A 13,713-nucleotide genomic window follows, 5' to 3' on the forward strand; every position below is an offset into this window, starting at 1 on the left:
AGGTCTACCAAAATTATATTTATCACACAATTTTTTGAATAGCTACCATGTACCATGGAATCCAAATGAATGAGAAATGGTTCCTGTCCTATGATATCTTACAGTGTAGTCAAGTAACAGGTAGCTCAAAATTGCTCTAGTTCTTATGCCCAGAATAGAGGGCACATTCTCATTCTAGAGAGGTGAAGCATTCTACCTTTTAAAACTAGGATGATCGCCCTGGCCGGTTGGCTCAGCGGTAGAGCGTCGGCCTAGCATGCGGAGGACCCGGGTTCGATTCCCGGCCAGGGCACACAGGAGAAGTGCCCATTTGCTTCTCCACCCCTCTGCCGCGCTTTCCTCTCTGTCTCTCTCTTCCCCTCCCGCAGCTAAGGCTCCATTGGAGCAAAGATGGCCCGGGCGCTGGGGATGGCTCTGTGACCTCTGCCTCAGGCGCTAGAGTGGCTCTGGTCGCAACATGGCGACGCCCCTGGTGGGCGTGCCGGGTGGATCCCGGTCGGGCGCATGCGGGAGTCTGTCTCTCCCCGTTTCCAGCTTCAGAAAAATGAAAAAAAAACACAAAAAACTAGGATGATCAACATGATAAAAGGCATAGAATACAGGTATTGTGTTGATTCTTTTTTATTTTATTTATTTTTTTAATCTGGAAGCGGTAAAGATGGTATGAGGCACCTTTCTTTTTCATTTTTTTATTTTTTACAGAGACAGAGAGTGAGTCAGAGAGAGGGATAGACAGGGACAGGGACAGACAGACAGGAATGGAGAGAGATGAGAAGCATCAATCATTAGTTTTTCATTGCACATTGCAACACCTTAGTTGTTCATTGATTGCTTTCTCATATGTGCCTTGACCACGAGTAGGCCTTCAGCAGACCGAGTAGCCCCTTGCTGGAGCCAGCGACCTTGAGTCCAAGCTGGTTAGCTTTTGCTCAAACCAGATGAGCCTGCGCTCAAGCTGGCGACCTCGGAGTCTCGAACCTGGGTCCTCTGCATCCCAGTCCGACGCTTTATCCACTGCGCCACCGCCTGGTCAGGCATGAGGCACTTTTCATTGAAGTGTAGAATTTCCAGGTTCCTTGTTCCAAATTTCCCCTTGACGTGTTACATAACACTGTTAAATTCAGAAGTTGTCTTCCACTTATGTAAGAGTAACTACTTCTTAGTGGTGTCGTTAGTGAACCCAGATGATCTGCTAACATTTGGCCAGGTATTTAATGTACACTGTACACAGCAACGTGGTTATTTCTACATCTGTCATGTCAGTATTTATTATCTCAGGAATTTATCATTTATACCTGACCCATAACTTCATATGCACATCAGCATTAAGTAAGTTGACATTTAATTATCAGTATAATGTGAACAGTTATCCAGATGACAACTGACTTGAGTATCCTTTACTGTCCTATCTTACCCACTGGAATATTTCTCAAGCTGTTTTCTCATTTGTATCAATATGAATGATTATTGTCACTTTAATGAGAAAACTGGAGATTAGGATGTTCCCTGGTAAATACTGGGGATGGATAATAATGTATCTAATGGAAAACCAATAAGGCATTTGGGAACAAAAATAACAAGTATAACCAACCACTCTGCCCCTCATAGGAAATGTCACAATGTTAATTCTGACCACAAGCGGTCAGGATCTAGGTTTTGGCCTCATTGGAAAGTTACCCACCCCCAGCACTGTTCTTGTTTCTCTCCTCTCCTCCCACTCCCTTTTACAATCTTAACACTTTTGGCTAATTTCTGATTGATGTAGAGGCGTGACCGTGAACCACCAAACCCCCAGTATGTCTTCTGTTGGTTGTCAGTCAGGTTTGTCACCTAGATTTTCTCTGCCCTTAGGGTAGGGAATCGTATATAAAGCATTTTTGGAGTGTCAAATATTTTTTTATAGCTACCTGTGAGTTGCATTTTGTGTTAATTTACTTTGTAGCTTTTATCATAAAGCAGTCTTAAACCACAGGTATCTTGTGAGAGAAAATGCATTTGGATGGGTGAGAAGTTTCAGTAAGTACTAGTGTTTTAATAAGCAAAGAGCTGGCGCCCTGGAGGTGAACAGCGGTGCTGATCCTTCACTTTCTTGCTGCAGGAGTTTGGGCACATTTCCTGTTAAGCCTGTTTCCTCATCTGTAGAATGAAAATAATAATTGTACTGCCTTACAGGCTTTTCACGAGGACTAAATAAGGGTGCATATAGAGGGCATACAGGAGTGCATGAGTTCACGACGTAGTAAGAGCCCCTCGAATGTTTATTATTACTACTGTTGCTATTATTTACTATCACTACTCCTACTCTCTTTTTCTCCTCTCTGTGCTAGTTCCTTTGGTGTTATTTAAAGTTTGTTGATGAAGTGTAGAAAAGGCTTAGATATGTAATCGTTTATTTTGTTTCCAACATGAAACAGTTTCTAGTGTTGGTAACAGCAGTTAACTTAGCATGTATTACAAACTAACAAGTTTTTCCTTGAGCCCCAAGCTGTGTTCCTTTTGAAGGAGGTAATCTTAGAGTGGGTTACATACTCTCCATCATCAAAGCCTAGAATCTTTAGAACACAAGCCTGTCTCACAAAAAGCCTGGTGTCTCTGTTGCCACCACAACCTGAAACTAGAGGGTTGGAAACCACATAGAGCCCTATGACATGCTGTAGGAGCCCTTCTGAAGGACCCATCACATTTTCTTGTAAATCGTATGTAGACAAAAGTAAGCCAGGAACCAACCTGGTTGAAAAAGCTTCAAAAGTTTTCTACTTTTCCACCTTTACACTTAAAAGGCTCTAATTTGTAAATACTGCATGTATACATATGAATTTAAGAAAAAATATAAAAGCAAAATCTTAGTGATAACAACAGAAATGTGAAAAATAAATTATCTCTTAAAATTGGCAGTTAATATAATTAAATATGCTACTGTTTATGGTATTGAGCAGGTTCTTATCAATCTGATTCTTAGGGTTTTTTATATAAAAAGTGCTATTACTTTTTCAAAAAAATTTTAAATCTATTATTTTTTTTTAGAGAGACAGAGAGAGAGTCAGAGAGAGAGGGATAGATAGGGACAGACAGGAACGGAGAGAGATGAGAAGCATCAATCATCAGTTTTTCGTTGCAACACCTTAGTTGTTCATTGATTGCTTTCTCATGTGTGCCTTGACCGTGGGCCTTCAGCAGAACAAGTAACCCCTTGCTTGAGCCAGTGACCTTGGGTCCAAGCTGGTGAGCTTTTTGCTCAAACCAGATGAGCCTGTGCTCAAGCTGGCGACCTTGGGGTCTTGAACCTGGGTCCTCCGCATCCCAGTCTGATGCTCTATCCTCTGCGCCACCGTCTGGTAAGACTAAATTCATTTTTGAGAGGGACAGGGGAGAAAGAGAGAAAGAAAGAAAGAGAGAAAGAAAGAAAGAAAGAAAGAAAGAAAGAAAGAAAGAAAGAAAGAAAGAAAGAAAGAAAGAAAGAAAGAAAGAAAGAAACAAGTAGGAGGAGTAGGAATCATCAACTCCTATATGTGCCTTGTTGGGGCAAGTCTGGGGTTTCGAACTGGCAACCTCAGCATTCCAGATCAATGCTTTATCCATTTCGCCACCACAGGTCAGGCGCTATTACTTATCTTGAGGGACGATTTTGACAAATCCATAAGGTAACATTTGTTTTCAATCCTGAAAGATAGGAAAAGGTCAATAAACATTAGTTGACTGCATGACAAATGATATATAACTGTTTTGTAAATGTAACTATTTTGGGTTATATTTCACTTAGTTTTATCAGGCTAATAAAATTAATTGACAGTATATGAATATATATCAGCTAATTACAAAAAGCTGATTAGAGGCCTGACCTGTGGTGGCACAGTAGATAAAGTGTTGACCTGGAAATGCTGAGGTCGCCGGTTTGAAACCCTGGGCTTGCCTGGTCAAGGCACATATGGGAGTTGATGCTTCCAGCTCCTCCCCCCTTCTCTCTCTCTGTCTCTCTCTCCTCTCTGTCTCTCTTTCTCCTCTTTAAAAATGAATAAAAAAAAAAAAAAGTTGATTAGAGGCGTTCTTATTGGGGGACCATAGGGGGGAAAACAACATTTTACATAAATTATGATAATTGGTAGAATTGATGTTTTCCCATGTTATATTTTGCTAATACTTCTTTAAAATTAATATACAGTGTGTCCATAAAGTCATGGTGCACTTTTGACCAGTCACAGGAAAACAACAAAAGACGATAGAAATGTGAAATCTGCACCAAATAAAAGGAAAACCCTCCCAGTTTCTGTAGGATGATGTGGCAGCATGTGCACATGCGCAGATGATGACGTAACACTGTGCATACAGTGGAGTAGCCCACAGCCATGCCAGTCGAGATGTGGACAGTACAGAGGAAAGTTCAGTGTGTTCTGTGGCTCACTAAATTCAAATCCGTGACCAAAGTGCAACGTGAATATCGGTGCGTTTATGATGACGCGCCACCACATAGGAATAACATTACTCGGTGGGATAAGCAGTTGAAGGAAACCGGCAGTTTGGTGGAGAAACCCGTTCTGGTAGGCCATCAGTCAGTGACGAGTCTGTAGAGGCTATACGGGATAGCTACCTAAGGAGCCCTAAAAAATCTGTGCGTGAGCCCACATCGAACTGCACTGAATAGGTATGAAACTGGGAGAGTTTTCCTTTTATTTGGTGCAGATTTCACATTTCTATCGTCTTTGTTGCTTTCCTGTGACCGGTCAAAAGTGCACCATGATTTTACGGACATACTGTAGATGAAATGGCCTTTATAAGTCATTAAAAATGTTACAACTCAGTTTTTATACCTTGTATACCTTGTAATTTTTATGTATTTAAAGTTATTTAACTAGCTCTATTTCTTTAACTTAATAAATTATAATTTTTTATTTTTATTTTTATTTTTATTTTTTTTTTCATTTTTCTGAAGCTGGAAACAGGGAGAGACAGTCAGACAGATTCCCGCATGCGCCCGACCGGGATCCACCCGGCACGCCCACCAGGGGCGGTGCTCTGCCCCCCAGGGGGCGATGCTCTGCCCATCCTGGGCGTCGCCATATTGCGACCAGAGCCACTCTAGCGCCTGAGGCAGAGGCCACAGAGCCATGCCCAGCGCCTGGGCCATCTCTGCTCCAATGGAGCCTTGGCTGCGGGAGGGGAAGAGAGAGACAGAGAGGAAAGCGCGGCGGAGGGGTGGAGAAGCAAATGGGCGCTTCTCCTGTGTGCCCTGGCCGGGAATCGAACCCGGGTCCTCCGCACGCTAGGATAAATTATAATTTTTAAAAAAGTGATCTAATTTGTTGCCACTAGGAAGATTGGATGCATAGATGCTCTCTTAATTTAAAGAAGTCTACGTGAGAATGTGTTGTTTCTTTGAAGGTGGGCGGGTTTTCAATATTATTTCATAACTGTTTGGGTTACTACCTAAAGAAGATTTAAAATAATTTTTTCTGTCTGCTTCCTCTTTTTGTTCCTTGTCATTCAGTTTTTTCTCCATGTCTAATCTAAGAAACTGTATGACCACTGTATACATGCTTCTACTGATTGTCAGCATTGAACTTGGCCAGGGCCTTAGTGTGTTGGGCGATGATTTGACTTTAGTTTGAGAAGGGGAAAGCTAAAGATTTATTTTTATGTCAACCAACTAGGAACCTTACATGTTGTCACATTTATTATAGCCCAAATACCATTTTATTTTTAGGCAGTGACTTCTGGAGCGTTAGTGTAAGTCCAGGATGGTTCCAGCCCTGTCCTTTTCCTCATGTAAGTCCACATTAAACCTGGTAGTTTTTCACAGCCTCACTGCTGTTTAAAGTGTATCTCTGTGTGATTGTATTGGTTTTAATTTAGCCAAGTGAGACACTTTAAGGTTCTGGTTCTCACATTCGCTTTGTTTTTCTTTGGAGCTTTACTGGAAACCAAATGCTATTGCGTACAAGCTGCAGAAGCAGGAGGGGAAGTTGGCAAGAATTAACTGCTTTCTGTTTGGTCTGTCTGAGGCAGCTGACCTTTTGGAAGGAAATCGCTGCTCTTTGCTTCTTCCTGTAACAGTGCAGCCTGTAAAAGAGTGTAGACGTAGAAGCCGTTATCCTGGCTGGTGTATTACTGGCGCAAAAACTGTTAGTTCAGAGTTGGGAGTTTTTCAGTACACCTGTTGTACATCTTAGGAACATTCACCCAAGCTCACAGTGCTAGGCTCTGAATAGATATCCCGGTAGGGACATAGTGAGAAAGAATGTTTCCAAAAAAGTAATTTGTTTTTGCAAAAGTAATTGTATATTATACTTTATTGCAAAGTGCCAGTGTTAATGCTGTGATAAATGTTACCTTGTACACAGTTTTAGTTCATCTTAATGTTGACCATCCTGATACTGTTATTACTTCTTATACTGGATAACCTTTTTTCACTGAGAGGCCAAACATTTTGACTTCTAAGACAATAGTGAGATGTCACTTCATCTCAGAATTAGAATTAACTTAACACCTGCAACCCATTGTTGGAGCCACCTTTACTGCAGGTCTTGTTTTATTTAAACAGTGAGTGTTATACCCACACTTTCACCTTATCCTCAGAAAGCTGTAGTCAGGCTTCACAAATGGAATACCATCCAGCAAGCAAACAAACGAACTAGCTGACAAGGCATTTCTCTCTTAAAAGACAAGATTTGGCCCTGGCCAGTTGGTTCAGTGGGAGAGCATCAGCCCAGCCTGTGGAAGTCCTAGGTTCGATTCCCGGTGAGGGCACACAGGAGAAACACTTACCTGCTTCTCTCTCTCTCTCTCTCTTCCCCTCCTGCAGCCATGGCTTGATTAGAGCAAGTTGGCCCTGGGCACTGAGAATGGTTCCATGGTCTCTGTCTCAGGCACTAAGAAGAGCTCAGTTGCTGAGCAACAGAGCAACACCCCAGATGGGCAGAGCATCACCCCCTAGTGGGCTTGCTGGGTAGATCTCGGTGGGAGAGCATGCGGGAGTCTGTCTCTGCCTCCCCTCCTCTCAACGAATTAAAAAAAAAAAAGACAAGATTTTAGTTTTCCATTTATTTTAATCAAAGCATATTTAAGTTTGTTTTCTGTCATATTTTTTGAAAGGATTTACATTCAAATAAGTGTATATTAGCAAAAATGAAGTAGATTATGATTATGGTAAATGCAAAGAACACAGTTACCTGAAAATGGGGGGGGGGACATACTATATTCTTCTGCACTAAGTTTGGGTTTGGTGGGTAGGTGTGCTGTTCCCATGTAGTTTGGTCTTCCTCCCAGGTTACCTGTTGAGAGGGAAGATTGTTACGTGTGCGTTGCTGTCGATGTGCATGAAAGTGTAGAGCGCAGCCCAAGAATTGTCTCAGGGCTTCCATAGCAGGATTGCCCTGCAGTGCTGCCTTTCTGTTCTTGGGAACTGGCCTGCTCTGCTCAACCTTACTGAGATAGTGAACCATCCAAGAGGGAATACAAGTCTTGCTCTGGCTTTCAGTGTATGTTCTGGGCACAAAGTAAGTTGATGTCAACAGAAGAGGAAGATTTCCCCCCAGTTCTGTTGGCCTTTGGATAGGAATAAATTTAGGAACCAACAGCTAAGGCTTTCTGGGATCTGATCTTACAACTATAGCCTTCTAGAGGCCTTGAATTGTTACCCTTGAACTATCAAGGGCCTTCTCATAGGCCAGTTGTGTTCAAGTGTGTCATTAGGGGTAAGGGAATGCAGTTTTGAAAAAGAAAATTTTGCACCACTGTGTTTGGTTTTTTTTAATTTGATTTTAGAGTGAGAGTAAGGGAGAGAGAGAGAGAGAGAGAGAGAGAGACATCAATTTGTTGTTCCACTTGTTTATGCATTCATTGGTTGCTCCTTGTATGTGCCCTGACCAGGGATAGAACCCGCAATGTTGGCAAATCAGGATGACACTCTTAACTGAGCGATGTGACCAGGGCCTATGAGTGGTCTTCTGGGCACTTCATTCTATTAAGAATTGGTACAAGTTTGCAGGGTCAGTTGCTTAGTCATATCAAAGATGAAAAAAGAGCCAGACATGAACTTAAATATATGTATTTCTTATCCTGAAATATGACTTTCCCAAATACTTTTTTTCTTTTTCTATTTTTCGTATTTCTTTCAGGAATCAAAATTAGACCTCCTAAATTCAAACTCCACTACCTCTGAGATCACTCTTCTCCTGGTCTCATTCCAGTTTACCTCCCCTCCCTTTTGGTATTCTGAACTTTGGTAAACATTTTCACACACACTAAATATGGGAGAGTAGTTAGTATTAATATAATGAATTTCTATAGATTCATCACTTGAGTTCAAAAATTACCAAAAAATTTTCATATACTTTTCATATACATACTTTTTGTTTCTTCTGGACTTCAAAAAAATATTTACTTTTACACTACTTCTAGAACAGCGGTTCTCAACCTGTGGGTCGCCCACAGGTTGAGAACCGCTGTTCTAGAAGAAGGGTTTATTTTAAAAAGAATAATATGAATAGTTATTGAGTACAAAGCATCTTAAAGGCTTTTAATACCATAAAATATTAAATAAGTAGATGTCAAAATTACAAATTAATCTTAGCTGTTAGTAGTCCTGAACCACTACTTGAAAACACATTAAGTTGGTATATATTTGAAAATGATAGAATTGCATTTTTTTAAAAGAATTTTTATAATTCTTCCCTGGCCAGATAGCTCAGCTGAGCTTCATCCTGAAGCACAGAGGTTGCCTGTTTGATCCCCCGTCAGGGCGCGTACGGGAACAGATCAGCGTTCCTCTCTCTCTCCCGTCCTCTTTCTCACTAAAATCAATCAATACATTTAAAAAATATTTTATAATTCTAAAATCTTACTATTTCATGCCCTACTTAAATTAAGACTACCTAATTTGTAAGGAAGTGTCATAATCTGGATGCAATCGTGTTGGGAAATACTTCTTCCCGTGTCTTTTGTTTGTTTGTGTTTGGTTTTGGTTTTTTTTGCTTGTTTGTTTTTTGTTTTGTTTTTTTATTCATTTTATTTTATTTTTTTTTAATTTTTTAAATTTTATTTTATTTATTCATTTTTAGAGAGAGGGAGAGAGAGAGAGAGAGAGAAAGAAAGAGAGAGAGAGAGAAAGAAGGGGGAGGAGCTAGAAGCATCAACTCCCATATGTGCCTTGACCAGGCAAACCCAGGGTTTTGAACCTCAGCATTTCCAGGTCGACGCTTTATCCACTGCGCCACCACAGGTCAGGCCTATTTATTCATTTTAGAGAGGAGAGGGAGAGGGAGGGAGAGAGAGAGAGAGAGAGAGAGGAGAGGAGAGACAGAGAGAGAGAAGGGGGGAGGAGCTGGAAGCATCAACTCCCATATGTGCCTTGACCAGGCAAGCCCAGGGTTTTGAACCGGCGACCTCAGCATTTACAGGTCGACGCTTTATCCACTGCGCCACCACAGGTCAGGCCTATTTATTCATTTTAGAGAGGAGAGGGAGAGGGAGGGAGGGAGGGGGAGAGAGAGAGAGAGAGAGAGAGAGAGAGAGAGAGAGAGAGGGGAGAGGAGAGACAGAGAGAGAGAAGGGGGGAGGAGCTGGAAGCATCAACTCCCATATGTGCCTTGACCAGGCAAGCCCAGGGTTTTGAACCGGCGACCTCAGCATTTACAGGTCGACGCTTTATCCACTGTGCCACCACAGGTCAGGCTTTTTTTGTGTTTTTTTTTTGTATTTTTCCGAAGCTAGAAACAGGGAGAGACAGTCAGACAGACTCCCACATGCGCCCGACCGGGATCCACCCGGCACGCCCACCAGGGGGCGATGCTCTGCTCCTCTGGGGCATCGCTCTGCCGCCAGCAGAGCCACTCTAGCGCCTGGGGCAGAGGCCAAGGAACCATCCCCAGCACCCGGGGCCATCTTTGCTCCAATGGAGCCTGGCTGCTGGAGGGGAAGAGAGAGACAGAGAGGAAGGAGAGGGGGAGGGGTGGAGAAGCAGATGGGCGCTTCTCCTGTGTGCCCTGGCCGGGAATCGAACCGAACCCGGGACTTCTGCACGCCAGGCCGACGCTCTACCACTGAGCCAACTGGCCAGGGCCTTCCCGTGTCTTTTGCATGTCCCTTTATACTTGGTTCCAATGGGACAATGAGTTGTACTAACTGCCCCTGATTATTAAATTTATATTTCAAATGTTATATTCTAAACAAAATTTAATGAATAAAAGCTTTACCAGAAAACTGAACCCAAACTCCTTTACCTAAATGTAATAAGGGTTTGATTCTCTTTGACCTTTCTCTGGTATTTGTCCTCCAGCATAGATGCTGCATACACTTTTCACTTAACATTCTTCTATTTATATAATACTTTAAGAAAATGTGTCTACCTGGACTTATGTTTTAATGTAACCTTTCTATTTTAAATTGTTGCATGATATTTCATCAGGTTAAAATGTTATAGTTTAACCATTCTCCTATTCTGTACATTTAGATTATTAACAGTTTCCCACTGTTGTGTATTCTATTGTCTAAGGCTGTTCCTAGGAGCTGACCTAGTAGTGCAAGGTGCTCTTCAAAGCAGATTTTGTGAGGTGGGAACTTTATACTATAATTCTCAAGGATAATGAGAGGGAAGGGATTCTCTTTCATCTAAATGGTACAGAAACTCAATATATTGTAGTGACTGAGGAATTTTTATTTCCTGAACTAAAGGACTCATGCTGTACAAAAGACACATTCTAAGATGAGTTGGTGGTCTTAATGATCAACAGTGTAAAATGGATAGAGATCCAAACCTCACTAGAAATTCTGAGGCTCTCACAGGGCTGCCTGAAATAATTTCTTCCTCTTCCATAATGCAGATGGCCGTTACTCTTGGGCTACAGCAAATGTTTCTAGTTATGTGGAAAAGGGTATTGTTGTAGCTTCTTCCCAAGTAGGTTGTTCAAGTTGCTAAATGGATTTCAATCCAGGGAGAATGAAACTCACATGCATTCAAGGTACAGGCCACTGCGGCCGGCCGGCGCGAGCCCAACTTGCATGATAGCCTCCCACCGGCTGCAGCACAGAGTCTGAGAAGTCCAGATATTTATGTACTGCCAGGGACAATTTCCAGATGAGAGTCAAGCCTCTGCTCTCACTGCTTTGATGTTGTTGTTTCTGTCTTGAATTTTTGCCCTTAATTTTGATTTTGAAAGCATTTTTAATTACTGTGAAAAATGGAAAGAATAGAACAATGAATGTGCACATACATTTTGCCTAGATTGACCAATTGTTAACAGTTATTACATTTAGGTAACGCCTCTCACTATCCCCCATTCCTTTGAAAGTAAGTTGCAGACATGACTTTACCCTTTAATACCTGAGTGTGTTATCTACCAATAATGTCATTGTTTATCTTCTCAATGCCATTATCGCTCTCAAGAACTCTAACACTCTAATATTGATACAATAATATTCACTATATAGGCCATGTTAAAATTTAATTTAAATTTAATTGTCCCAGTAATGTCCTTTAGAGCTGTGGGTTGTTTTGTTTTGTTTTGTTTTTGTTTTTAATTATGTTCTAAATAGTTGTCTTTTTTTTTTTTAGTCTCCTTTAATCTTGAACAGATCCACGTTTTTGTCTTTGCTGAGTCTCACAATTTGTGTTTGATTGTTTCTTCATAAGCAGAGGTAGAACATTTCGTTTGTGTGTTCCTTTCTGTGCCTCACATCTGGAGGCATAAAATGTCAGTTTGTCCCAGGATTGGGGATGTTTGAGTACTTGGTTAAGGAAGATGTTGTCTGCCAGCTTTTTCCACTGAAAATATACCCTCTCCCCTTGGTGCATGAGAAGTGATGTGTGAGGTAATACTTTGACACTGTATAGAGATACCTGTCCTCCAACAAGTATCACCTGCTGTTTTTAGCAGCTGTGATGATCCTTGAGTGAGTCTACTCTTTTTATTTTTGAGATTGTGAGTGTTGGACCAAGATATACTTAGGGTGAGAGTTCTAAATACATAATAAATAACTCACTGATAAAAACTTGATCTTTATATTTAGCAAATAGCTGCTCTCCCTCTTCCCTCATGCCCTTCCTTCCCTCCCACCCCCGATTCTCTCTCCCTTACTTTTTCTCTTCTTCCCAAAATAATATGTAATGATTTGGCTGTGACGTCAAGATTTATGACTGATTGTCTTCCCAGAATGTTATTATCTCTATGTTGCCTGGGCAGATTTTTCCTTGTTTATTTCTTTGTGAGCCAAATACTTTTATTCTTTCTGTTCTCGTCCCATCTGTTTAATAATCTGACTTTGTTAGAGAATTGCCTTCTTGATGGCTTATAAAGTAGTGTTTAGAAATTTTTTTTTAAAGAGCAGATGGCTCTGGTATTGAGCTACTTCTAGATGGGAAAGTTTTACTCTAACCTTCTTATTCCGTGTAAAGCCAATTTTAATATGAACAAAGTCTTAATCCTTTATTGCTACTATTCAATATTTTTTCTGTCCCTCCAAGTTCCTCTTACTGGGTAACCACCACCACTGACTACATGTAATTATATTGATATTGACGCAACCAGGGAACTTGCTATTTATATTCTCTCCAAAGTCCCTTAGTCTTTAAATGACACTGATGTGGGTAACAGTTTTGGATCCTGGTTCCTTGCCTTATACTTTCCAGATTAGAAGCAGTGGCTTATACACCTTCTGTTTCACCTGCCACCTATCCCAAGCCTTTGCCCAAATCAGAGCCTCGCAATATTAGGTTTCTTATTCTAATCTCTTATTCTTTTTTTTAAAACTATGAAATATAGCAAACATACCGAAAAGTACAAAAAATAATAATGACCAACCACTAAAGTCTTCAAGACAAGGGGATTGTGGTTGAGGGGTACAGGCTCTGGGGCCAGACTGGCATATCCAGCCCAGACAATGCCCCTCGGTAGTGTGGGACCTGGAGCAAATACATCACCTCCAAAATTAACCTGTACCCATTAAAAGTCACTCCCTGTATGGGTTTGTCTATTCTGGACATTTCATATAAATGGAATTGATAATATGTGGCCTTTTATGTTGGCTTCTTTTCCTTAGCATAATGTTTTCAAGTTTTATCCATGTTGTAGCATGTGTCAGTACTTTATTTCCTTTTACGTCTGAATAATACTCCATTTTATGTTTCCATTTATATCCATGTTATTCATTCACTGATGGACATTTGGGTTGTTTCTACTTTTTGGCTATTATGAATAATGCTGCCATGAACATTTGTGTACTTGTTTTTGTAGACATGTGTTTTCAGTACTCTTAGGCATATATACGGGAGTGGAACTGCTGGGTCATATGGAAATTCCATGTTTAACCCTTTGAAGAATTGCCTGGTTACTTTCAAAGTTGTTACAACATTTTACAATCCTATGTAATATGCTGAGCCTCAATTCCCTCAACTATAAAATTGAGATAGTATTAATGCTCACCTCTAGGGTTTTGTGAGGATTAAATGGGTAGATTCATAGAAGCAGGTTTTTTTGTTTGTTTTGTGGCAGAGACAGAGTCAGAGAGAGGGACAGACAGATAGGGACAGACAGGAAGGGAGAGAGATGAGAAACATCAGTTCTTCATTGTGACACCTTAGTTGTTCATTGATTGATTTCTCATATGTGCCTTGATCGAGGGGCTACAGCAGACTGAGTGACCCCTTGCTCAAGCCAGCGACCTTGAGCTCAAGCTGGTGAGCCTTGCTCAAACCAGATGAGCCCGCACTCAAGCTGGCGACCT

The 13,713-nt window shown here is 41.1% G+C and overlaps 1 protein-coding gene across 6 annotated transcripts in view; it reads left to right on the plus strand.

Annotated features, from left to right (window-relative positions):
- Positions 1–13,713, plus strand: part of LOC136326952 (signal transducer and activator of transcription 5B) — a 73,437-nt gene that overhangs the window by 27,071 nt on the left and 32,653 nt on the right. For 2 of the 6 annotated variants that reach the window (XM_066263602.1, XM_066263601.1), the window contains exon 2: positions 5,699–5,760. The exons of the other annotated variants lie outside the window; for them this stretch is intronic. The gene's annotated coding sequence lies outside the window, so the exon portion shown is untranslated. The remainder of the gene's footprint in view (positions 1–5,698; positions 5,761–13,713) is intronic. 6 annotated transcript variants of the gene reach the window in all.

This window comes from Saccopteryx bilineata, chromosome 2 (genome assembly GCF_036850765.1).
Source record: "Saccopteryx bilineata isolate mSacBil1 chromosome 2, mSacBil1_pri_phased_curated, whole genome shotgun sequence".
Lineage (NCBI taxonomy): Eukaryota > Metazoa > Chordata > Mammalia > Chiroptera > Emballonuridae > Saccopteryx > Saccopteryx bilineata.